Here is a 26,938-nt window from a genome sequence, read left to right on the forward strand (position 1 = left end):
ACAGAGGGCAAGTGGCAGGGCTGGGGTTTTGAGCTTGTCTAGTCCACAGTGACAGCTTGGTCTCATCACCAGACTTGATGACTACCAATACTTTCCTTTTTGTCTCCAAAGATACTGAAAATGATGTTGCTTCATTTATTCATTCAAAAAAGTAATTATTAGAGGGCTTCCTCTGTGCTTGGTAACAAAGAAGGAGGATGGCAGGGAAGGGCATGGGCTGAGGTCCGGAGACAGAGGTGTGTGTGTATGTGTGTGACATGCCCAGACACCCTGGACTTGGCAGGTGAGACCCACAGTAGGTTAGCCTGGGTGGGTGGGGAGCAGATCAGGGGAGAGAGGGGTCCATAAACAGTGGGTGTAGACAGGGGTGGGGCAGGAGTGCAGGGAGAGAGCAGAGACAGAGTCCCGCTTCCTTATTTATTACCTCTGGGCTCTCAAATGCATGAGTACTAGGCAGAAGTGACAAAATAAAAAGGGAAAGGAAAAAATGCCAGCTACAGCCAGAATAAAATCAGGGCAAATAGAATAAAACCTGACAGCCAAGTATAAATAAATATTCGTAAAAGAGTTAAAGGACAGATTAAAATAAAAACACCAAATGCAATTCTTACCCCTTGACAAATGCAGTGCGAATTGGGTTCTTTTAATCAAATGTTTGGCAGGTGTATGAATTATTTATAATTCAATATCAGGTGGTTAAATGGAAAATGGAAGATGTACCCATCATCTTCTCAGAGCTTATCCGCCTCCCCCAATGAGTTTTTCCCGGAAGAGGGGGTGGGTGATGGCCCCTCCCCCATACCAGGTACCAGGCTGGACGCTGGAGCCCATAATCCCTGCCTCGTTCTGGGCGTCGCCATTTGTCAATCTGCCTTCCTGCTGCTCAGAGCTTTGTTCCAAAAGGAGGCCCCTCAACACTGGGGACAGGAGAGGCAGCAGCTGACCAAGTGTAGGGGAGCTGGGAGTGCAGACACCTGGGTTCTTGTCCCCAGCTTTCGCAGACTCCGAGGATACCTTTGTGCAAGTCTTTGCCTCTCCCTGAGTCCTCCGCCCTCCAATAAGCTTCGCCGCTGCCATCCTTCACTCGGCCCCCTCACGTTTCCCTTCCAACATGTGGGTCTTGCCACATCCTTCTATGGTGGGAAGCATGACAACCATCCCCATTTCACAGAGGAGAAAACTGAGGCTCAGAGAGATGCCTGGAGGTGTCACCACTGGTATGAGCTCCATTTGGGGTTGGAGCCCAGGTCTTCAGACTCTGTGTTCTCTGGGAGTGCTATTCTGGGAGGAGATGGAGGTCTGCAGTCCAGGTAGAGTGGACAGGGCCTGAGCTCCAGAATCAGACAGACCCAGGTTCCACCTGCAGCTCTGAACTCGCTGTGTGCGTGACCTGGGGCATGTTCCCTAACGTCTCTGATCGTCCACTCTCTCCTCTGTACACTGAGCTAGTGACGATGGCTGCCCTTGGGGCTATAGCCAGGATTAACCGGGTCACCTGTGCAGTGCCTGGTGTCCATGAAACCCCGAGAGTGCTGTTACTGTAGCTATGGGAAATCACCCTCATTTTACTTTTTAAAAAAATTTTTTTTTGGCCACACCATGCAGCCTGTGGGATCTTAATTCCCCATGCAGGGATCGAACCCAGGCCCTCGGCTGTGAAAGCTCGGAGTCCTAACCAAGGGACTGCTAGGGAATTCCCTACTCTCGTTTTACCGATGAGAAGATGGGCCCAAAGACACCAAGCGACTTCCCAAAGCCATCCAGTGAGTCAGCGGTGGGGAATCGAGGTCCCTGGGGAGGTGCTTGTTAGGAGCTTGCGTGGCAGAATCCTGCCTTCACCCCCCCCCCCCCAGGTACCCACTCACCCCTGACCCTGAACAGGACCCCACTCTCCCCCCACCCCCAGACCTGCCCATGGGACATTCTGCTCTTGTCTGTGCCCACTTCCCATTTGTCTCTCTCTCTCTCACACACGCGCACACACACACCCTGTGAGTAAAAGCAAGAGCGGAGAATCCCATCGCAGCCAAATGTTGACGGCCTTCCCTGAGCAGCAGATGAATGAGACCTTGCCACTAACAAACGGCTGTCAGAAAGGTGGGAGAATGAAGGTAATTAGTCCCCTTAATGCCGATTTCAGACTAATCTTTCACACTTAAGGAAATCGTTCCAATGATTTTCTTATTTTCAGGGGAGCTCGTTAAGTAAGAATTAGAAAAATAGATATGGTAAGGAAAAAGAAAATGGATTTCATGATGACAAGCTGCCTAAACATACCGAGAGGGGGGCTGGCTGGGCCAGGATGGAGTGACAGATCCAGGTTCTCCTGGGACAGGTGACAGTTGGTGTTCCAGGGCCCCTGGGCAGGATGGAGACCCCTGGGGGTAAGGGTCCAGGGCCCACAGCCTCAGCGCGCTGGTTGTAGTTGATGTATTTGGGCCCCGTGCATCTCTCCAGCCTGTGCTCCTGAGCCCTGGAGGGTTGGGGCAGTGGGGGAGGCGGGGCGGAATCATTAGAAAGCTTCCTCAACATCTGGAAAGAGAGAAGTCTTTGCTGGCATCCAGGGTCCGCTGCAGGGACCTCAGCACCTTCTGGATCCTCTGGGGAAGCTAAGGCATATTTATTGATTGCCTGCTGTATGCAAGTTGCTGTGCTGGGCACTTTCCCTCTATTTCTTCCCATAGCCGCACAGCGCAGATGTGTCACTATTCTGTGGAGGTGGAGTAGAGGTGCAGAGGCAGGCCTGATGGTGTTCAGCCAGCACTACTGTTTTTGTTTTTGTTTTTTTTCCAGGTGTCATCTGCTCTGACTGGTCAGTGCCTGTGCTGTGTCAGTTGTTAAATATTTTGACTGTCAGTCACCCTCCGTCATATGACTGGGCCAAGGCCACAGGGCTGTAAGTTCCAATCTGCGATTGAAACCCTCGGTGTCCCACACCAAAGCCTCCACCTTTCCTGCCCCTCCAGGCCACCTCTGTGTAATGAGTCCCAGTGGGAAGGAGGCTTGGAGGGAATAACTTGGAGCTAGGAGGAACTGTGTACCTGGGGGAAAAGGGGTAGCTTCCTCAGGTGGGAAAGTGAGAGGCAGGGCCCGTTGGAGAAGGAAGGATGTCCTTGTGTCTATCCTTCTGGGATGGGTACAGGCCATTTTTTCCCTCACTCCCTACCACTGCTCACTCCTGCCTCCTCATCTTTGCTGAAGCTCTACCTGCCCCCTGACCTGTCTATGGCTTTCTCTTGTCTCCAGATCCTCCAGAGTCTCCCTGGAGACCAGCCCAGATCATTCCTAGGCTTCATCCCCAACAGCCTCAGATCTTCTCTTCTTCACCTCTGAACCTAATAGGGACCTAGCAGTCCCTGGTTTTAGCTGCAATGCATTCTGGGAAATTCACCTTACACAAAAGGTAGTGACCTTCTGTGTGTGGACCAGGTTAGCATCAGCAGCAGAAACTGCCAGGCGATTGGCTCTGACAAACAGAATTGCCCTCTAACAGGCCAAGTGGGAAAATGTGACTCTGTGAAAATATCAATATGATATGTCCTCTTGGGTCATGGCTGGGTCATGAGTTCAAGTCTCGTCTCCCCGCCAGACTTCCACGACATAACCCTCTGTTGTGCAGAGGTTGTGTGATGTTTGGAGAAAACTCTTAGAACAGTGGTTCCCAACCAGGGGCGATTTTGACCCCCAGGGACATTTGCAATGTATGGAGACACTTTTGCTTGTCACAGCTGGAGGGGTGCTACTGGCATCTAGTGGGTGGTGCTACTGTGAAACATCCTGTAGTACACAGGACAGTCCCCCCCACACACAACAGAGAATTATCCAACCCAAGATGTCAATAGTGCCGAGGCTGAGAAACCCCTCCCTAGAGTCATTTGATGCGATGTCCCCATTACATAACTTACCCAGGAGGTGGGGGGTAGCACCCAGCTCTTCTGACTGTGTCTACCCCTGGGATTCAACATGGAAAGGGCAGTAGGCCTCCAAGTCAAAGATTCAGGGTTCTGACACTTTTTGTTTGCAACTCAACAATCATTGTACTTCTATTCTGTGCCAGGCATTGTGCAAAGTGCTGGGTACTCAGTAGTGGACAAAATAGATCCAATCTCTGCCCATTTGGAACTCACATTGTAGTGGACTTTGAGCTGGGTCGCCTTAGTCTTGTCTCTTCCTCCTCTGAGCCTCAGCTTTCCCATCTCTAAAATGGGCACGATACTATGTCTCTCCTTGTTGTTGTGAGGCCTTCAGAAATTCAAATCAAATTGCAACCATAGGTCCTTGATAAACATTGAAGTGGATTGACTGCTTCTCCTTCCTGGAGAGGACTGGGCAGGTGGTGGGGAAGTTTTCCATTGAAAAAAAGAGATGGGGGAGAAAACGAAGACGTTATTGAGCCCTTACTGTATGCGTCTCACGGATGCTCCTAACAACCCTGCCATTTGGGTGTTCTTTTACTCAAAGTGCAGATGAGGAAGCTGAGGCTGGGGCGGGGGGGTGCGGGGGAAGAGACAGCTTCAGTCGGCCCAGTGTAGCGGCTGGGATTTGAAGCCAGCTCTCCTGTCTCTTTCAGCTCTTCCTTTTTTGTAACCTCCAGGGCCTTTTAAGATGGTGCTGGGCAGAGAGTTGAGGTTTGAGGCTGACCAGGCCTGGCCTTCAAGCCTTATTCCCCAGCAACCCCCGGGGTCTCGGTCTCGCCCCATTAGCGCTGCTTTAAAAAGTGCAGACTGACCAGGGCGCATTATTGCCCACATAAATCAGGCAGTTCCAAGTACGGAACACCTTTAAACAAACAGCTGATGGGAGTGAAGTTCCAGGATCATTATTAATAGCTTTTCATTTCGGTGGCCGCTGTGCTGTGACATGCCTTCCTAGCAGAAGCCCCGCGCAGCCAGCCCCCGACTGGCTGATCCCCGAGTCCGCCAGTCAGAATGAATGACTGTACCTTTGTGTTAATTGTGGAGCCCAAGCCACACGCGGAATGCTAATAGGGCCAAGTGGGAGGGGGCAGGTGCCAGTCTCGCCTGGCTACTGGGCAGGAAAGGACCCCACCTCTGGCTCTCCTCCACAACTGCCAGCAGCGGGATCTCTCTAACATACTTATCGGAGCTCCACCCTCCTCTGCTCAAGAAAGCGCCATGGTTCCCATGAACCAGAGCCAAGTCTGGACTCCTTTGGCTGCCATACAGGGCTTTTCATGTCTCGTCCTGTCCATCACTCCAGCCTCCTTGCTTGCATTCCCACACCACAAACCCTGTACTGCTTAAACTCCTATTCATTCATTCATTCATTCAACATTTACCGCACCCTCTGAAGGATGCGGGGGACGAAGCTGTGAGCAAGATAGACATGGTCCCTCATCTCATGGGGTTTAACATCAAGCAGAAAAGACAGACGTTTGCGGGCTCTGGAGCCAGGCTGCCTGGGTCCATATGCCGGTTTGGCTCTTCACTATCTGTGTGATGTTTTGTTTTGTTTTTTTAATTTTTACTGGAGTCTAGTTGCTTTACAATGTTGTGTTAGCTTCTGCTGTACAGCAAAGTGAATCAGTTATACATGTACATATATCCACTCTTTTTTAAGATATCTGTGTGATCTTACAGCCCAAATAACCCCTTCTGGGCCTCAGTTTCTTCATCTGTAGAACGGGAATAAGAATAGTAGCTACCTCATTGGGTTGTTTGAGCAATTAAATGACTAAAAATATGGGAAAACATGTAATATACTATCATTTATTATTGAGCACGAAGTACTCAATAATTGTTAGCTATTATTATCCTTATTAACTCAGGACTGCATTAATACAAATGATGATGGGGCTTCCCTGGTGGTCCAGTGGTTGAGACTCTGCGCTTCCACTTCAGGGGGCACAGGTTTGATCCCTGGTCGCGGCCAAAAAAAACAAAACAAAAACGATGACGATGACTAAATAAAGTTATGGGGGAGCAAGTAGGGCATCAAACAGGGGGCTGGTCCAGTCTGGGGCTCTGGGAAGGGTTCCCTGAGGATGTCCGGTTTTCTCAGACTGGAGAGGTGAGTGGGTGTTAACTGCAGTGGTGGGGTGGGGGAGGGAGAGCGCGGACAAGTGGAGGGAACAGCACCGGTAAAGGCCCTGAGGCTGGATGGACTGCGGAGTTGAGAAACCTGAAAGGCAGCAGGAGGTTGTCGCATCAGGAGTGATGGGGAAGGAGGGCTGAAATGAGGCTAGAAAAGCAGGCAGGGGGCCACACCACGAAGGGCCTCGCGGGCCTTGTTAAATTTTAAATTTTGTCCTGATAATGATGGAAAGCTGTTGAAAGCTTGTGAAGCAGAGGATCGCCATCAACCTTATCCCATTTTTAAACACCCAGGCTGTTGTGCGTGTAAAGCAGATGGGCGCCCCTTACCCTGCGGGGACCCTCACGGGGTGGCTGAGAAAGAAACGGGGAGATGGAAGAAGCAGCTGTTGTCCACGTGAGTGATAACGGTGAGCCCGTCCCGGGTGGGGGCAGGGAGGGTGGAGAGGAGAGGGCTGTTTCTAGAGATCTGCAGGAGGCAGAATCCTCAGGACACAGCAGGAGTGCTCCAGGGAGGTAAGGGAGAGGGACCTGTTGGGGAGGATTCCAAGGAGGACCCAGTGGTGATGTGGGGAACAGAGGCGGAGTGAGTCATGTAGGTTTGGAGGGTCAGGAACCATGAGCTTGGTTTGTGTACCCTGGTGTTCGTAGGCCTCTGAACCTTTGCATGTACTGTTCCTTCTCCCTGCAATGCTTTTCCCCCAATCTTGTCTGATGGGGGATTTTTTATTAATTGCTCAAAGCCAGGCTCCAATGTCACCTCCGATACATGAAGCTTCCCCTGGCTGCTCTAGATTTGGTGTCTCTCTTCTCTTTTCCCTTTGCCCAGTATCAACTCCCTTCTCTGTCAGCAACTTCTCTGTGTTAACTCATGACTTCATTAAAAGGTAGGATAACAACTGCAAAAGAAAGGGACCGGGAGCAAAGACAGCATCACGCGCCCCTCCCAGCACCCTGTACCTCACTACCTTGTCCATTTCACTGTCCCTTTTGCTGTTTCTACCTCATCTCCCCCATATGCTGGTGGGGCCCAGAGCTTAGTCCTTGGGCTGCTCGTCTTTTCTGTCTACACCTACTCCCTAGGTCATCACATGCAATCCCACAACTTGAAACCTCATCGATTTATTGATGATGCCGAAGTGTCTGCGTCCAACTCAGATTTCTCCCATAACCCCAACTCCTAAATCCACCTGCCTGTTCAACGTCTCCACTTGGATGTCTAAAATGCACTCCAAACTCATCATGTCTAAAGCGGAACTCCTGACTTCTATCCCCACCCCTCACCAAATAATAGTAAAAGAAAATCAATTTAAAGCTGCTCCTCTTCCAGCTTTCCCATTTCAGTAACTGGCAACTCCATGATCCCAGCTGCTTCCGCCAAAAGCCTTGGAGTCCTTCTTGACTTCACTCTATCTCACACCCTCCATCCAATCCATCGGCAAATCCCGCCAGCGCTACCTCAGAATAGATCCAGAATCTGACTATTCTCACCACCTTCTTTGTTCACAGCCTGGTCCAAGCCACCCTCATCTCTCACCTGGGTCACTGCCTCCTCGCTGGTCCCCCTGCTTCTGCCTTTGCCCCCTACAGACTGTTCTCAGTGATGGTGTCAAAACATAAATCAGGGCTTCCCTGGTGGCACAGTGGTTGACACTCTGCCTGCTAATGCGGGGGACACGGGTTCGAGCCCTGGTCTGGGAGGATCCCACATGCCGCGGAGCAACTAGGCCCGTGAGCCAGAATTACTGAGCCTGCGCGTCTGGAGCCTGTGCTCCGCAACAAGAGAGGCCACAGTAATAAGAGGCCCGTGCACCGCGATGAAGAGTGGCCCCCGCTCACCACAGCTAGAGAAAGCCCTCGCACAGAAACGAAGACCCAACACAGCCAAAAATAAATAAATTAAAAAACAAAAACAAAAACATAAATCAGATCATAACACTCCTCCTCTCCAAATTCCTTGGGTTTCTCGTCTCACTCTGGATAAAATGGTTCATAAGACCCAGCATGATCTGGCCGCTTGTTACTTCCCGACCTCCTCTTACCATCCCTGCTCCCTCCCCATTCCAGCCACACTGACCTTCTATAGCTGTTCTCTGAATGTAACAGGCATGTTCCCACCTCAGGGCCTTTGCATTTGCTGCTCCTCTGGCCTGGAACACCCTTGCCCCTGATATCTGCATGGTTTACTCTTTCCCTTCCTTTGGATGTCGGCTTAAATGTGAGACCTTCCCTGAGATAGATAGAACTCAGCACTGGTTGATATAGCATACATTTATTGATTTATTATCTGCCTCCTTGCCCTTTAATGGAAGCTCGTGTAGGAGCTTTGTCTTTTGTGCTCACAGCTGTATCACCAGCACTTAGAATGGTGCTTGGCATATAATAGGTGCTTGGTGGTCATTTCTCGAATGACTCTGGAATCATTGTTTTGAACTCTCTGTCTACTTGTTTGTCTATTTCTTTCTCCTCCCCAGTAGACAGTAGGCAGCAATGGAGCCAATTCTCTGCTGTTTTTCTAGTATCCAACACAAAGCCCGGAGAGTGGGTGCTCATTAAATGTTTGAATAAGCAAATGAATAAATAATAGGATTTCCAGATGGGATGCCCGGGGTAGTGTGAGGGACGGGTTATGAGACAGAGTTGCCTCCTGGAGCTTCTTACTCCCTGGCCCTTCCTGCCTCTCCCTGGGGACCTGGGGCTACCTTGGAGGGGAGGAGGCTAGAAGCTCGAACAAAGAATCTCCAGAGGCCAGAAGGGACAGGGACCGGGATTAGGAGCTGGTGCCGGAAGGATCTGGAAATGTAGGTTTCCTATTGGGGCTAACCTGTGGATTGATTGATGGATTGATTTCTCTTTCTTTTTAAATCAAAGTATAGTTGATTTACAATGTTGTGTTAGTTTCTGGTGTACAGCAGTGATTCAGTTTTATATATATTTATGTCTTTATATATAAATATATATATATATATATATATTATACATATACATATATGTATTTAACCTGTGGATTTCGAATTCTGTTTGAGGTTAAGAAATCTGAAGTTTTAGAACAGGTCGAGGGTTTAGGATTAGAATTTGAATTAAGGTGTGGGATTTCGGAAATAGGTTGAAGTTTTGGATTTAAGATTAAGATTCAGGGTTTTGGGTTAGGGCCTAGAGTTTGGGAGTTGAGCCTGATGCTTGTGGCCAATCGATTTTGCCAATGGGTCAAAGGATTAGAATTTTGGTTGTAAAATGGGATAAAGTTGAGGGTGGCATCAGGGGCCCAATCTGAGGACATTCATTAGGTTTTAAAAGCATCTCTGCCAGGATACCATAAGACAGAAACTCACATTTTATAACAAAGTTCTAGAACAGTGATTCTCCACCAAAGATGATTTTGCCACCCAGGGGACATTTGGCAATGTCTGGGCTCATTTCTGGTTGTTGCATCTGGAGGAGGGGTGCTATTGGTATCTACTTAGTAGAGATCAGGGATGCTTTAAACATCCTACAATGCACAGAGAAGCCCTCCTCAACAAAGAATTATCCAGCCCCAAGTGTCAGCAGTGCTGAGGTTGTGAAACCCTGTGCTAAAGGATTTATCCATTCTCTGAAGGGTTAGCCAAGGGCTAGTCCAGGTGGGCCAGAGCGCTCAGGATATGAGTGTTCAGGGCTGAGAGCTGGTGTAACGGGGCCTGAGTTATAGAGTGAGGTACAGGTGCCCATGTCTCCCTTCCCATGGATTCAGCTTCTCACAGCCATCTCTGGCTCTGGTGGACTCAACAGGAGAGGAGGAGGGTAAGGGTGGAGACGGGATTCATGAAGCTATAGACAAGCAGGGAGGGAGCTGTGGAGAGGGAGACCAGCAGCCTCGGCAGGGTCGCAGAGGCCCTAAGCCGGGTCCATGGGAGGCTTGGGTAGCGGGGGAGGGACAGGCAGAAAATTGTAGAGAGACGGCATCTGGAGAAGCTAGTGTCTGAGGCACCTTTTGCAACTTGTGTGAGTGCCTTGTTCCAGATAGAATCCATAGAATAATAACAACGACAACAACAACATAACAACAATAGTAGCTAACATTGGCATAGCACTTACTCTGTGCCATTCTAAGTGCTTTACGTCTGTTAACTCATTTTTAACCTTCCCACCAAACCTATATGGTAGGTACTATTGTCTTCCCCATTTTACAGAAGAGAAATTGAGGCACAGAGTGGGTAGGTTGCCCAAGATCCCTTAGCTCTGCATGGCGGAGCTGGCTTTGCAGTTTGAGCTTAAAGGCTCAGCATTTGCGTCTGCAGTAGAGGGGTTCAGGGTGGGGGCCCCCCCCAGCTTCCCGTGTTGCCGTTTTCCTCTGCCATCTGCATACGTGGTCTCATCACACCCCTCTCAACAGTCTCCTGAGATGGGTGCTATTATTACTGCCTCTGTTTCACTGATGAAGCAACGAAGGCTCAGAGAGGTTAAGTACTTCTCAACACGGCCAGGTCTGCCCAACATCAAGGTCACTTCTGCTTCTCTACGTTACGGCTTGGGGTGCACCTCTGCACAGCCCTCGGTGCCCACCCTTGTGGCCTCATTTGATCTTCACAAACAAGGCTCGGACCGCAGGACCTCTCCACCTTGGCACTGTTGACATCCTGGGCTGGATGATTCTCTGTGGCAGGGGGCGGTCCTGCTCCCTGTAGGCTGTTCAGCAGCACCCCTGGCCTCTACCCACTAGATGCCAGTAGCACCCCTGTCAACCAGACTGTTTCCAGACACTGCCAGATGTCCGCTACGGGTCCAAGTCATGGCCCCTTCCTCCTCACCATTAAGAACAACTGCCCCAGAGAAAAGGCAAGGAGGATACTCCTATGATATAGATGACTGTGGAAAGTAAGACCTGGAGAGAGGTAATGTCTTGCCCAAGGTCACTCAGAGAGTCGGGGCAGCACTGCAAGTAGGACCAGGCTCACTCCAGCCAAGAGGAAGGCTTGCTGCTGAGCTTTCCTGCTGGAGTCGTGCTCTTCCCGTGCAAGTGCTAAGTGCCAACAATGGGACAGGAGCTGGCCCAGGCTGCCCATCCCACGCCAGGGAAAGGTCCCGCTGGGGCAGCCTGACCTTGCCCAAGCCCTCTCCAGCTGAGCTGAGGTGGCACTCACCCTGCTCCCAGCTTTTGTTCTGTGAACACAGGTCAGGCTTTAATATCAAACAGACCAGATTTCAAATCCCAGCTCTGCTACATCCTTACTGTGCGATCCCAAGCACAATACTGAACATCCCTGACCCTCTATTTTCCCATCTGAAAAATGGGCAGTTTGGACTAGAGTCTTTCAAAGACCCAACTAGCTCTGAAGTTCTGGTTCTCTGACAAAGTAAGGTATCATGTTTTAGCCCTAGCTGTGCCCCAGCTCAAGGTGGCACTTTGGACAAGTCACTGACCTTCTCCAGAACCAATACTTGAGCCAAAACTTGAGCCACACAGAACTTCTCACTACTCTCTAAACTATGAATACTTCCCTTTCTTTTCTTACGCTGCCCCTCTGAAATGCTATTTGCTCCATTATCCACCTGGAGAACTCCTATTCATCCTTCAACACTGAGCCCAAGTCACTTCCCCCACAAAGGGTGTGTGTGTGTGTGTGTGTGTGTGTGTGTGTGTGTGTGTGTCTTCCCCAAAAGACTGAAAGAGCCCTTGAAGATGGAGACTGGGTGTCCCTAGTTCTCATATCCTCATGGCCCACACAATGCCTGGTACAGAGTAGGTGCTCAATAAATGTTGAATAAGTAAGAATGAATGAACGGAGGGAGTAGATGGTTGCCAAGACCCTGAGCAGTTCCAGCACTCTAGAATCCAGGGAAGGAAGCCAGCCTCTTGCTGTTACCCAGTCTCACATTCAGAGAACTGTCCCCACCCCCAGTCCCAGCAAGTGCCTGCTGGCCCAGCCATCCACAGTCTGCAGACCCAGTGAGCACCTTGGACAGCTACCAGACACGCCCCCCCCCCCTTTTTTTAAGTGCTTTTATCTTCAGTGAAGCTGCCAATATAGGGAGCTGTCTGTGCAGACCTGCATTCCCACATGTGCATGGAGACATTTACTAATAGAAGAGGTCTTGCTTCTTCCATTTTTCAATCCATCCCAGGCTGAGGATTGGGCAAGGATCTGCGTTGCTCATGTTTATGCTTCTGAATACGCAGCCTCTGACTAGGGGTGGATGGTGGGCGGGGAGCGGGGGCGCGGTTTGGTACTGCGGAATTCCCTCCTCCTATTATCTCCTCCAGGAATCCGTCCTCCTCTTCCTCTAAGCCACACGTCCCCACATCGCTCTCAACCCCCTTTTCCAAGAAGTCCTCTGACTGAAGAAGCCAGCTCTTAGTTCCTTGTTGGTGGGGAGGGGAGTGAAGAGAGAGAGAAGCGGTCTGTGCTCTTTGAGACCACCCATTCAATAGGTATTTTCTGAAAAGTTATAAAAAACACGTGTATTAAGCTTAACTTCTCAGGTCCTCAGTTAATTCACCTGTAAAATGGGGGTAGGAGTAGGTAAGGATTCATACAAGCTCAAGTCCTTAGAGAGGGCAGTTCTATGGACTTCTATCAACCCCTCAATGCAACACATCAACTCCAACCTCCACTGACGAACAGACGTGCATGTCTTAGTTCAGCTGTTTCCTTCCTGCGTGACCCTGGTTAAGCCCCTTCCTCTTCTGTGCCTCTGGTTGCAAAAGATGGGGGGGGGATTCTGGTTTCTAAGTTCTGGTTCAACTCTGGGGGCCTGAGTTTCTAGGATTTTATAATAAATTTACCTCTTTTTTCCTCCAACCCAAGGAAGGGGCTGGAGTCTCAGACAGGAGATGGAGAGGGACCAGAGCTTCCTGGGGTGGGCAGGAGGGTGTAAGGAAAGGAGACTCTGCCCCAGCCGGAGTGTGAGAGACGAGTTAACAGCTCAATTGTTATTTCAATTACACGGATTATTTGAAAACAATGTTATGAGTTTCATCACTGACAATTCCAGGAAATGGCTGCTATGGCAACCAGGGAAAAGAATGGCCCTGACCAGCCAATCAGAAGTTCCAGTCATGCCCCCAGTTTGTACAAACTCTCTCTCCTCCCTGGGGGTCCCTCCCATCCTCTGCTTGGGGAGGAGCCTTGGGAGGAGGATAAAAAGAGAGGGGCAGGTGGAGGGACCACTCTGTAAAAAGGAAGAGAACAAATGAGGAAACTGAGGCCCAAGGAGAGGAGGGACTCCAGGAATTATCTGTTTCTCCCAAATTTCCTCAAGGGCAAGGACCATGCCTGGTCCACTGTACTTTCCCAGTGCTGCAGTGAGCAGCGGATCCCAGGACACACCCTCCACTCCCTGCTCAGCCAGCCTGTGGGAGGGAATTCTCTGAGACCCCCTGACAAAGCGTCTTGGTCCCCCTCCATCATAGGAACCAGCAGTTGGTCTCACCTGTCATTGACAGGAAGAGAATAGTCATGCCAGGAGGGAACCTCCACTGGGCCACAGAAAGGGCAGGTGAGACCCTCAGGGCTCAGAGGTGCTACTGAGAGCCCTGGATCCCTTTCCCTGCTGCCCTCTGCAGAGGCAGCCTCTGTGTGCAATGTGCCTGGGCCCATCCTTCTCCAAATGAAGCACTCCAGTGATCTCCAGAAAAAGCCCTTTTACTTAGAGAGCATCCCGTGCTCTCGTTATTTAGAAAGAGGCCAATTTGACGGGCAACTGGCTGGACTCTAGCGCTGCAAAAACCCAATTCTGAAAACCCATCTCCTATCCTGCTTGAGCCTCCCTGCTGTCCTATGTCCCCGAATCCTTCATCAATTTTATTTGACAAACCCTTTTCTAGAGTTTAGTAGGTACCAGACACTGTTCTAAGCACTTTACAAATATTAGCTCTTTTAATCCTCACCGCACCCTATGAAGCAGGTACTGTGATTATCATTCTTATTTTACAGATGGGGAAACTGAGGTGGTTAAGTCACTTGTTCAAGGTCAGGCAGCGAGGAAGGTGCAGACTTAAACCCAGGCAGTCTGGCTCCAGAACCCAAGATCTTGGCTACTGTCCTAATTCCTCCTGACAGAAGATGGTCTGGCTTGAGTCTTGCCTGATGGCCAGAAGACTCATAAAATTCAACATCTATTGCTTCATCTTCTTATATCAGGAACCCCCAAGTGCTTGTCCTGAAGCTCATGTGCCCTCTTTTTGTATCTTCTCCATAGGGGAATGATGGACAGACAGGTACAAACAGGGCAGCTGGGGATGTTGCTGATAAGTGCATATTCATAGATAAATGCAGGCTCCCATGGCCCACTGTTCTGATCTGGCTACAAGATGCAAAGGGTCATCTTCATTAATTTGATACCTATAGTGAGCAGGGCACTGTGTGCCCCTTACCTCATTCATTCCCAGTAACAACTCAGCAAGGGAGGTCTTACTCTTCCCTCTTTACAGATGAGGAAACTGAGGCTCAGAAAGTCAAAGAGACTTGCCCAAGGCCACCCAGCCAATATGTATCAGATGAGGATGGGTGCCCAGATCCATCTGCCTGTCTGCTAGTAGTACAAGACGTGGTTCCTGTCCTTGAGGGACTTTCAAAGAGTCAAGACAGCTAACAATGGTTCGTGAAGGACCGGAAGGAAGCGCTCACGCTAAATGGGTGGAAGAGTTCAGCCCAGGTGAGCAAAGTTCCGCAGGTGAGAATGGACCTTGGAGCAATGGCTTAGCTGGACCAGGTGGGTGTCAGCACTCGGCCGGTGACCACGCTTGCGGCCTCGAACGCCAAGCAGATGGTCTGGAGCCGATGGGCGAGGCCACGGGGAGCCATTGCTGGCTTAGGGCCTCTTTCCCTCCCTCCCAAGGCGACCTCCTCTCAAACAGCAGAGCAATTTCCCAAAGCATTTTCTCTAATTTGTGATTGTTTTCCTAACCCAGAAGCAGCAGTAGTCTCCAGCTTCTCCCAGCCCACGAATCGAGCTGAGCTGCCAAAGCTGCTGGTCTCTGCCCCCAGTCCAGCCCACTTGGGCACCTATGAGTCCCTCCATCCCCAAAGCCCCCCAGGGTACTGCACAGGCTGTGGGGAGGGTCTTGTGGGCTGACTGGGTTGATGCAGAGCCCCAGGGATGGCTGTGGAGCTGAAGCCACTGCCTGCTGCTCGACAGAGGCTGGAGAGCAAGGTCTGGTCCCTGAGATGCGGGCGGGCAGGAGGGCTCCATGAGGGAATGGGGCCTCAGAGAGGAGAGGAGGGTTCAGAACAGGGACAGATATTCTGTTAGAGAACAAGGGAAGTACATGCAGAAAGTGGCCCGGAGCTAAGTGAAGTGGTAGGTACTCTGCGAGGGACCTGGGTGTCCAGGACGGGATGGGGCCCTGTGAGAGGATCTGGGTCTCCAGGAGCGGGGGTGGGGGGGGGTGTGCTCTGCAGGGAGCTAGGGCTCTTGCAGAGGGGAGCGAGAGCTCTGCTGGGGCATCTGCCGTGAGAGGAGAGGGCTTCCACAAAGAGACCAGGGCTCAGAGAAGAGGTGAGGGCTCTGAGAGTGGGGGATTCCGGCCAGGGGCTCTGCTGAGAGTCTGGGATTTGCGAGGAGACTGGGAGTCTTGAGGAAACAAGGCTCAGAAGAGAGAACAGGGGCTCAGTGAAGGGATCAGGGCTAAATCCAGGCTGGGGAGACGCTTTGGGAGGGGTCAGGGCTGTGTAAGAGGCGGGGTGCTCAGAGAGAAATGTTGGCTTGTGAAGGGATGGAAGCTGAGTGAGGAGAATGGAGGGGCCCTTCCTCTAAGGGTTGCTTTGAGAATTAAGGTGCCCTATTTTGTCCTGGCTCATCCCAGCCACAGGTTTATCTGCTTCCCCCGAAGTTCCCCTCACCGTGGTCCTCTGCTCCTCCGCCCCGCCTTCCCTACCTTTCTTCAAGGCAAGTCCTGAGTCCTTCTCCACTAACTGCACCATAAATGCCCCAGTCTGTACTCATCCCCTCTAAGTCACCCCTATAGATTTTGTGTCCCCCTTTAGCCTAAACACATGATCAGGTAGGTACTTCAGACACCTGTAATGATCAATAAGGCAGTCCTCCCTCCAAGCTAACCACAGTCCCTCCAGCTGCAAGAATAGAACACAGCTGATCTGCAGACCACCTTCTTTCGGGGAATCCTCCGTACTTTGGAGACATAAAGTGTCCTCTCAAATTTCTTTCTTCTAGGTAAAAGAATTCTGGTCCCTTCTATTGGATTTTCTAATCACTATCTTTATTATCAATCAAGCATCTCTAAAGGCTTGTGATAAGATTTTACCAGAGCCTGGCATATTGTAGGCTCACAAGAAATGTAACTTGGATGGATGAATAAGTTGGAGGATCATGGATGAATGAGTGTGGATAAATGGATGGCAGAAGATGGAAAGAAAGGCAGTGGTACCTCTGTGGTGGATGACGGGTGGATGGATAGAGGGGTGGAGGAGGGGGAAGGAGGGGTGGACTGGGCAGATGGATGTTCAAATGGAGGCAGGTGGGCAGGAGGAAGACGGATTGGATGGTGGATGGATGGATGGCTTATATGGGAGGCTGGATGGATGAATAACCTTAGCTGGCATCTCAGCTTTTCCCCAGATCTCCCAAATATAGACCCCCAAAGTGGTTGATGGCATGCCAGTTCTCCCAGACACCCAGGCTTGAGACCATCATTTTTTACTTCTCCGTCTCCCTCATCTTCCACGACCAGCAGTCATGTTGATCCTATTTCCTCGGTGCCTTTTCCCTCTGGCAGCTGTTCTCCACGACCTCATTCAAGCCCAAACCTCACTTGTCTCTGGGACGATTTCAGCTGCCCCTGCCTGCTGCTTCCTTTCTCTTTCCTTCCAGTCGATCCTAAAACAATGCCATCAGCGTGATCTTCCTAAAGCTCTAGTCAATAGCTCCCCATGGCCTGCATCCCCCGGCCTGGAGGCCCACCCTTCTGAATTCTGCTGAATCCCCCCTTTCTCAGCCTCTCTCGTTCCTCCCTTTTATGGTTTCGGTGCTCTGGTCACAGCAGGCAATGATCTGTCACCAGACGTTCACCAAGCTTCCCAGCTTCGCTCATGCTGTCCCCCAACCTGGGATGCCCACGCTGCCGCCTCTACCGCCGCAAAGCCATCCTAGACCCCAACACACAGCTCCACGGCCGCCACCCTCTGATGAACCTTCCCTAAGCCCTTCAACCAGATATAGACCACAAGCCACTTCAAGACGCATTTATTGAGCACCTACTATATATGTGCCCAGCTGGCTAGAGGGCCCTGGTGGTGAGAGGTGAAGATGAGATACAGGATGAGAAAGACACATTCTTTGCCTTCAAGGGGATACAGCGTGCTTGTGGAGGCGCCTGTGAGTGTGCACACTGACACAGAATTCAAAGGAAAAAAATAAGGGCAAAATAGTGGAATATTAGTAATTAAGGCTCATGGAGCACTTAGTATGGTCCCAGCACTGTTCTAAGGACTTTATTAACTCCTGTAATCCTCTCAACAAACCTCTGAGGTAGGTACAGATGAGGAAACTGAGGCATGGGTGGGGCAATTTATCTGCGGTCATTCAGCTAGTAAGTGGCAGAGCCACGGTGGGTCTGTGCTTTCAACAGCACACAGTAGGGTGGCAGAAGCAGAATCTTGGGAGGAGGATAGATGGAGAAATTCATGACCAGGCTCACTCTGACCTCCCAGCCCCCTTCCCCGCTGGGCCATAACCTGCCTCTCTGCCAACCTGTTCCTCTTCCTTTCAAGCCCAGGTGGGAGGATCATTTAAAAAAATGGAAATGAAAATGGACTGAATTAGAGGCAAAGGGCTCAGTCCGTTGCTGAGACACTGTAGGACCCTAGGCAAGTTCCCTTCTCCCCTGGGGCCTCTGTTCCCCATCTGCATAATAGGGTTGGGCCCATCCACACTAAAGATCCTTTCAGCTCTGACATGCTTAATCCTAAACAGCTGCTTGGATGACAGAAGAATCCCTGGGAGCCTCTTGGCCTCAGGGCCTGGCTGCATCTCCCAGGAACTCCCCCATGTCCCTGAATACAGGATTTCAGCTCCTGGTTCCTGTGGGCTCCACTGTGAGGCCACTGTCCTGTGTCTGGTCCCCTGAATCTTTTTTTTTTTTTTTTAATTTATTTATTTTATCATTTTATTTTATTTTATTTTTTGGCTGCGTTGGGCCTTTGTTGCTGCGCGTGGCTTTTTTCTGGTTGCAGCAAGCAGGGGTTACTCTTCGTTGAGGTGCACGGGCTTCTCATTGTGGTGGCTTCTCTTGTTGCGGAGAATGGGCTCTAGGCGCATGGGCTTCAGTAGTTGTGGCATGCGGGCTCTAGAACGCAGGCTCAGTGGTTGTAGCACACGGGCTTAGTTGCTCCGCGGCATGTGGGATCTTCCCGGACCAGGGCTCGAACCCATGTCCTCTGCCTTGGCAGGCGGATTCTTAACCACTGCGCCACCAGGGAAGCCCCTCCCCTGAATCTTTCCAGCCCGTCACTGCCCATCATCTTGTCTGCCCACTGACCTGTATCTGTCCGCCTCGGCTACCCATCCATCAGCCTGCCTGGGGCCCCTCCACCTTGCGTCCCCACCTGCCCGGTACCTGTCACTCTGCCCATCACGCACACACAGAGTCCACCTCCTCATCCCCGGTGCCTCGCTCTGCAAGCACCACAGTGACAACACAGAGATAGGGTGGGGCTGTTTCCGCTCATAGAGAAGCCCAGCCTTAACATCAGAACCTGCTTTCTAGGGGCCAAGAGAGTTCTCTGCCATCGGGCATCCCCTCCCTTCCCCGGGGACCCCCAGCCACCTCCTTGCTGGGCCCAAGGGCTTCTACTTGAGGAATCTGGTCAGGGCCACATGCCTCCTGCCAAATATGTCCAAGTGGTCCCCGAGGAAATCATCGGACAAGAGCGTGAAGATGTTTGTACAAGGATGTTCATTGCAGAATTGTTTGTAATCGCGAAGGACTGGAAACAACCCAAATTTCCAACTGTGGGGGCTGGTTGAATGAATTACGGTCCAGCCACACAATGGAGAACCGTGCAGCTCTTAAAAAATGACGATGTGGATGTGTATTTATCGAAACGGCAAGACATTCACAATATATTATAGAGTGAAAAAAGCAGGTTACAAAGGCCTATGTATAAAGCAAGATGCCATTTTTATTTTTTAAAAATCCATGCATGGCAGAAGGATATGCACTGAAATGTTAGCCAAATGGTGGATCATGGCTAATTAAAGATGCTTTCATATACAAAAAGACACATACATGTATATACATACATATAAATTTACACACACACACACACACACACACATATGTAGTGACTCTGTATTGAAGATTTCCTACAAGCCCAGCCCTGGGCTAAACCCTTTGTCTATATCATCTCATTTACTCTTCCCTACAATCCTACAAGGCAGGTTCATTAAAACCATTTTACAGATGAGGAAACAGAGGCTCACTCTGTTAGTTAGTAAGTGGCAGAGCCAGGATTTAAACTTGGCTTTCTCTGACTCCAGAGCCCGTGCTCTTAATCAGTAGGTTGTCATGTTTCTCCTATTGTTTATCTGTAACTTGCCTGTTAAAAAAAAATAACATATATTCACTTGGGAGATAAAGAAATGACAGAAGTTAACAAGACAAGGAAAAAATGAGGCTGGCAAAATATACACAGCAACATGCCCTCAATCTCTGGGGTCTTTGGCAGCTTTTCAGCAGGTTTGCCCCATCGGCTCATCCTTCCCTCCATCCTGTATCGTGGGCTGGTCCAGCCTGCTGGAGATGGGCCAGGCAACCCTGGGTAGGGTTGGGTCTTAAACACTGTAGGCTTCACTGCTGCATGGACTGAGGCCCTCTCCTCAAGCCCAAATTTGGTTCAGTGAGGGTAGTGAGCCATATGTCATATGCCATGCTAGACCCTGGGGAGACCAAAATGGAAAAAACCCAGAGCCTGCCTTCAGGATCTTCTCATCCATGGCTGGGCTTTTCAACCTCTGTACTATCGACATTCGGGGCTGCATAATTCTTTGCTGTGGGGCGTGTCCTGTGCATCGCAGGGTGTTCAGCACTCCTACCCACTAGATGCCAGTAGCAGCTTCTTACCCAGCTGTGACAACCAGAGAAGTCTCTAGACATTGCCAAATGTCCCCTGGCGGCAAAATCGCCCCTGGTTAAGAACTGTGGAGCCAGTCGATGATACAAGGCAGACAGGAAAAACAAAACAAAACAAAACAAAACCTAAACTAATTGCTAGGGGGCTCAGTGTAGATGGAAGTCATCTGTGCCTGGATGGACCAGAGAAGGCTTCCTGGGATGTACCTGTCCTTGAAATTTGAGGGTCCCTCAAGGTTCTTTGCATTCTACAGACTTATTCTGGGGGATCTCATCCATCCTTGTGGCTTCAAAGATCTATTTCTGGCCTAGAACTCTCAGGGTGGCCCAGTCTTTTCTGCACAACTGTCCATCGGGCATCTCCACTGCATGTCCCACCAGCATCTCACATACACTCTGTCCACAGCTGGTCTCCACCTCTTGGGAGACCCACATAGCTTCCCAAGTCAGAAACAAGGACTCCTCCTGTCCCCCACATCTACCAAATCTCCCAGCCCTGCCCATCCTACTCCTCCAACCTCACCATCCTCCTCTACTCCCCAGACCTGGCCACTGGCAGCTCCGGACCCCATCTCCCCCACCAATCCGTTCTCCATCTAGCAGCAAAGTGAGGCTTCTCAAGGCAATCCCATCATGCCACTCTCCTGCTGAAAACCCCTCAGTGGTTCCCCAAGGCTCTCAGAATGCAGTCCAAGCTCCTCCTCGTGGCCCTCAAGACCCACAGGACCGGCTTCCGCCCACCTCACTGGCCTCGTTTCCTGTAACCCCAACACCTGGACCCCAGGCTCTCTGTGCTCCATTTCAGCCAACTGAACTTGCAGCTCCTCCAATATTCTCTCTCAGCTCTGGACCTCGCACTCCTTGGCCTGGAGCCTGTTCCCATCTGCCCACTGCCCCGCCCCCTTCGTCTCCTAGATAGCTGCTAATCAACCTGCAGGTCTCTGCTTAACCACTACTTCCTCCTGGAAGCAAATGCTGGCCCCTCATTGGCTCTTATCATGGTTTATGAGAATTGTTTAATTGTCTGTCTCCTTCCCAGGACCGTCAGATTCCTGTCGGCTGGGATCGTGTCTGCTTGTTCTCCGTTGTATCTCTAGCATTTAGCACAACGTTTAGCACATAGTAAACATCTAATATGGATGTGTAAAATTATATTTTAAACTGGATAACGAATGGATGGACTGTTAGACTGACGACGGCTGGGTGGATGCAAGGTACTATTTGAGTTGGGTCTTTAATGCTTTGAAAGATCTTCAGGGGAAGGGCATTCAGGTAGAAGGGCAGGTGTGGCTGAATGCAGGAGTGTCGGATTGGAGGCACAGTGGGAGATAAAGGAGGATGCAGACGGATTACAAGGACCTTGAATGTCACGGTGCAGAGTCCAGACTTAATTCAGTAGGCGATGGGGAGCCATAGGAGGGTTTTAATCAAGCAAGTGACACGATCCCACCTGCGTTGGCGAAAGATCGCTCTTCTGCAGCAGGGATTGCGGTGGGGAGGGGATCAGAGGCTGGGAGGCCAGGGAGGAGGCTGCCACAACGGCTTAGGCAAAGCCAGTGAGGTCTGAGCCAGAGCAGGGATCGTGGGATGGACGGGAGAAGAGAAAAGAGGTAGAGACTAGGGGGAAATGAATCCGGGAATCTAGAACGTGTTCTGATGCCCCAGCCACATGCAGGCACTGGCCAGTCCCTTGAAGGATCCTGAGGTCAGAGACAGATCCTGGTGGTCCTGACTCATCTTCACCCTCCTGCAGGGGTGCAGGCAGCCAAAGTCATGCACAAAACCAAACAAGAGGAACAGCTGCCTTCAGCCCCACGGAAACCAAGGGACACAAACAGAGGATAATAACAGTAACAAAACCGCTTCATTGTTTGAGTGTCCTGTGTGTCGGACACTGTGCTAAGCATCATACATACTCATGCACATGTAATCTTCACAACAACCCAATAAGGTAGGTATTACCATTCCCCCCCCCCCATTTCACAGTGGAGGCAACTGAGGCTCAGAGAGGCAAAGTAACTTTCCCAAAGTCACACAGCCAGCAAGTCACAAATCCAAGCTGGTCTGACTCCAATGCCCATGTTCTTCATCAGCTATTTATATTACACAAAAGAGGGAGCTAGTAGCAGTGGATGGCTGAAGGCTGTGGGTCTGATGAGGAAGCAAGAAGCTCCCATCTTAATCTCTATGTGACAGCAGGAAGGGGCCTGCTGATGGGGTATGGAAGGAGACATGGGGCAGGAAGGGAATCCCTCCAGGTCCCTGCACACCATGTGTTCAGACCCAGACTCCCGTATCCAGAAGGGTGTCCACACTGTTAGAGAATTGGGCTAAAGAGTAAGTAGTGTGTATATCCTTAACCCCCAGTTGGGCAACTCTGTGGGAATTAAAAAAAATATCCTCCTCTGGGGGCATGTAGTGCTACAGGCCCATGGCCAGAGGGTATATGAAACCTATTTTGCAAATTAGAGAATGGTGTCCCTTCCTCCAAAGGAAGGACACAGTCTGCCTTTAGGGCACCTGATTTGTTGAGTGGAGCTTAAGATGGATTTCAGCCCCTAGTCTCTTGTACTGAGTCCCCTTGGACAGTCAACAACCTACCCAACTGTACACAACAGCCATGCCTCCATCCACCCTGTCCCGGCAGCCACTCTACATCATTCTCAATGAGAAAAACATGCCCTCTGGCAGATACCTAGAGCTCAGACCATTTTGCAAACAAGTTTCTTGTTAGTCCTTGTCTCCTCCATGGGAGAAAAGGCAAAATTCAATTATGCCCATTGCCCTGATGAAAAAGTTGAGGTCAGAGCCTGTCCTTCATAGTTTAAAAAAGAAATCTAGGCTTTCTCTAGAGAGGCCTATATCAAAACACAAGATTCCAGGAAGCAAAGGCCTCTAGTCAAGAGCTCCACCTTAAGGGCACTCTGAGGAGTCCCGTGGGGGTGTGGGAGGTGGGAGGCGTGGAGGGTACACCCACCTTCTCTGGGGGCATGAAGTTTTTCTTCCTGAGCTTGGCCTGAGGCCTGGGTCTCCTCTTGGACTGACAGGGGTGGATTCCCTGTCCCCAATCCCTAGCGCCCTGTTTGGGTTGCCCCAGGACAGGATGGGGAAGCCCCCAGGCCTGAAACCCCAGCCCAAGGCAACTCCTTATGTTCTCCTCTTTCCTGGAACAACACTGACTCCATCCTCAGCTCCCACCCCCTCCCAGGCCGAGCTGCACTGGCTGCTGCTCTGAGTTATATAAACGGGAATCACTCACTCTCTCTCTCTCTCTCTCTTTCTCTCTGAATACCTGAGGCTGCATTTCCGAATGGAGCTTCCTGATGGAAGAAAAAGGGGGGGGGAAAAAAAAAAAAGAACAGAGAGAGAGGCAAGGAGATTTAATTGGCTGACTCCTATCGCCCATGTGGTAAATAAACTAGCTGCTCCAAACTTTGCTGACTCGGAGGAGACAGGCGCTCCTGGGGTCCCTGCCCAGCCCCCCTCAGAGGGCCGGGGAGCACAGAGCTCCTGCGAAGTCCTCGGAAAAAGCAGAGCCTTGGGAAATGGCTGGTGAATTGGAAGTCCTGCCTCTAGGCACAATTATTCCAGACCAACTGAAACGGCTGGAGATCACAGCCACCCCCTCCGTGCACACACACTTTTTATAGAAGGGCTGGGACTTGCCGGGGGGAACACTGAACATTTAGGGGCCGAGCTGCGTCCTCAGTGTCTGTTATTTAGGCTTCTCTGCAAAAGGGATTTCAACAGCTTTCCCTGGGTACTGGCGGAGGAGCATGGGGGTCTCACTTAAACACCTCTTTCATTTAAGCAGGGGTCTTCTTGTTCTGCTTGCAGTGTGAAGGCAGGAAACTGTTTCGTCTCCCCCCAGACCTGCCCGACATATAAGGAGAATTGGTAAGGCCTGGAAGTCAGGACACCTGGGTTCCTATTCTGTCTCTGGCTATAGCTTACCGTGTGACCTGGGATTCTGAAAGTGGAAAGAGCGGGGTCCAAGGGTCTCTAATGTGCTCACAGTCAGGAATAGGGGAGGGGGTTCCTCATCGCCAGGAGCCAGCTGAGAGGGCTTCTCAGGAAAGGCAGCTGCCCCTTGGTTGAGAGAGACCTGGCTGCTTTTGCAAAGCACCTGCCCCACAGGCACTGGAGGGGGTGGTCTTAGGTGGGTACGCAGACACCCCTAGGAAGCAGGGTTAAACTGTCAACAGTGGCCTTTCCTTCCAGGAGGAACGGAAGAGGAGCATCCCAGACACTGGGAGATAGAGAGGAATAGGGGCTGGAGAAGTAGCTGGGCCGGGGTGGGGGGGCCTGCTGCAGAGGGAAACTGAGGCAGGCAGGATGGAAGATGGGTGGAGGAGAAATGGTCATAGCTGGGCAAAGACCAAAGGATGGGTGTAGAGACAGAATCCCCAAAAGGACCGTTGAATAGGGGTAATTAAGGGGGACGGAGTGGGCATTGATAGACAAATATATGGGGTACTAATGAGGGACAGAGAGCCATGATGGTTAGGGAGGAGCCTATGGGTTCCAAGGCAATGGTGATGCTGATGTAGGGCAGTGGCGCTGACTAGTGGGGGAGAAAGAGGAGAAGATCCAGAACCTCGCAGGAGGGGCCGACAAAGGGCTGGCAGCAGGTAAAACCCTCAGATGAGCCGCTGCCGGTGCTCGGGGCACCTTGGCCAGACGCAGGGACCCACAGAAAGCTTGAATCAGACACAGAAAAGACTTGGTTTGGGCAACCTTAGGCCAGCCCCAAAGGGGTGGTAGAGAAGACACGAGGGTTCCCAGAAGCGCGAGTGTTGGAAACGGCGGCTTCAAACGGCGGCTTCTCTGCCCGCCACCAGGGGGTGCCCCTGCAGCTCGGGGAGACCCCGAGGGACTCCGGATTAGCTCCTTCTGCTGCAGCCCCGCCTGGTGGTCTCCAGCCCCACCCCCCGACGCCCCGCCTGGGGAAGGCGCCTGGCAGCCCCAGGGAAGATGGAGAGAGGAGGTCAAGTCCGGAGGCCCTAGTAAGATGGGTTCCGACTGTGCCCTCTGCGGGCCGCCCAGCACCCAGCGCGCCCACACAATCCACAACTCCCTCATCAGCGCCCGGGCGCCCTAGGGTCAGTCCCAAGTGACGCTCCCTTTAGACGTGAGGCTGTCGACCCTGTCCTTATTCCGTTGAAGGGACAGTGTGGCCGGAGCCAGATGCTAAGGGAAGAGGGCAGCGCTGCCCTTCGCTCACCGGCCCGACGGCCCCAGGGTAGAGAGGTCGCGCTGGTGGGGCCGGCGGGGGGGGTCCCCGTGGGCCAGCTCTCCCCCTCCTCCCGAGGTGGCCGCAGCCGCGCGTGTTGCCGCGGCTTAAGTCGGCCTCTGGGTGCCCCCGGACGCGGCACGACCTCGCGCGCGCGCGCACACACACACACACACACACACCGCGCACACACTCACGCCGTGCTGTATTTCCCGGCTCGGACCCCGCCTCTGGGAGGGGCCCGGGAGCCGAAACCTGGTAGAAGAGAGTGGGGGGCGCCGGGAGCGCCTGGGTCCGCGTCCCCGTGTCGAGGCTGTGCGCCACCTCCCCAGCCCCTTTCAGCGCGCGGGCTTGGCCCCCGGCGCTGCCACCCGGCGACCCGCGGGGGTCCCAGAGGCTCCGGGGCGCGCGGCGGATGGGGTGGGGGGCTGGCGGGGACCGCTGGCTCCGGGCCGACAGGCGGCTCGGCTCCGCGCCGGGGAAAGTTTGGACGTGGGAAACTCCCTCTCTGCCCGCCCCGCCGAGAAGAGGGGGCGCGCAGGGCCCGGGCGCGGGCAACCGGGCTCCTCCTGCGGCGGGAGGCTCGCCCCCCCCGCGCCGCCTGCCGGGCGGCTCCCGCCGGCCAGGGGGCTCCCTCCCGGCTGGGCAGCCTCCCTTCGGCGGCGATCCGGCCGCCCCTCCCGCGGCACCCCGCGCTCTTACCTCGGGGAGCGGCCCGGGGCTCTCCCAGTCCTGCAGCCTCGGGACGCTGCGTGGGGCGGGAGCCCCGGCGCGGGCGGGCGAGTCCGGAGCGCGGCGGCCGCCCGGAGGAGCCGGAGGGAGAGCGGGCGCGAGAGGGGGAGCCGCGGCGGCGTGTGCGCGCGTGTGTGTGAGCGAGGGAGAGCGAGCGGGAGCGAGGGAGTGTGCGTGTCTGACTAGGGGGGAAATGTGCAAGGGACGGATCCCTTCCTAGCTCCCGCAGCCTCTGGTGGAGACTCGGAGAATGCAGCGCCAGCCCGGCCGCAGCGCAGCGCCGCGCCGAGCCGCAGGCGGTCGCCCGGCCGGGACGCCGAAGCCGGGGAGCCCCGGCCCCCGCCCCCGGATCGCGCCCCTCCCCCGCCGGGAGGGGCCGGCCTCTCAGTCCCACTGGCGGCCTCGTTCCAGGAACCCCCGGGGGACGGTACCCCTCCTCCTTCCAACCGCAGATCCACGCGAAGGGAGCGCCCCCAGGAGGGGCACCGTCTCCCTCTCAGCTTGGCAGCTCCTCTGGAGACACCCAGTTTGAGACTCGCCCCTTCTCCACCACTTGACTTCACTGCGTCCAGGGTTCCACATTTTCTTCCCACTACTATGGGAGGCCGGCTTCAGAGGAGAGGGGCACAGTGGAGAGTGGGGGCAGGTTTCTCCAGTGGCCGCCCCTGGCTGGCTGCCAAGAAGGCCCCCCACCCCCGCACTGACCCGCCAGTTTCAGAAGCAGTCGCTGCGCGTTGAGGCCGGGGGCCCAATCTCCAGGGAGGTGCGAGGTCAAGTGTCCCGGGGGCTTTTCCTCTTGGGGGTGGGGGATGGGATGCTGGACATCCTGCAACCAACAAAGTAAACAGGAAA

General features: G+C 52.5%; 1 protein-coding gene across 3 annotated transcripts in view; it reads right to left on the reverse strand.

Moving 5' to 3' along the window:
• The window catches only part of CDH22 (cadherin 22), a 124,051-nt gene extending 97,744 nt beyond the window's left edge, over nt 1-26,307 (reverse strand). For all 3 annotated transcript variants that reach the window (XM_057530117.1, XM_057530116.1, XM_057530118.1), the window contains exon 1: nt 26,057-26,307. The gene's annotated coding sequence lies outside the window, so the exon portion shown is untranslated. The remainder of the gene's footprint in view (nt 1-26,056) is intronic.
• Between the last annotated feature and the right edge of the window lie 631 nt (nt 26,308-26,938).

This window comes from Balaenoptera acutorostrata, chromosome 15, assembly GCF_949987535.1.
Source record: "Balaenoptera acutorostrata chromosome 15, mBalAcu1.1, whole genome shotgun sequence".
NCBI classification, from domain to species: domain Eukaryota; kingdom Metazoa; phylum Chordata; class Mammalia; order Artiodactyla; family Balaenopteridae; genus Balaenoptera; species Balaenoptera acutorostrata.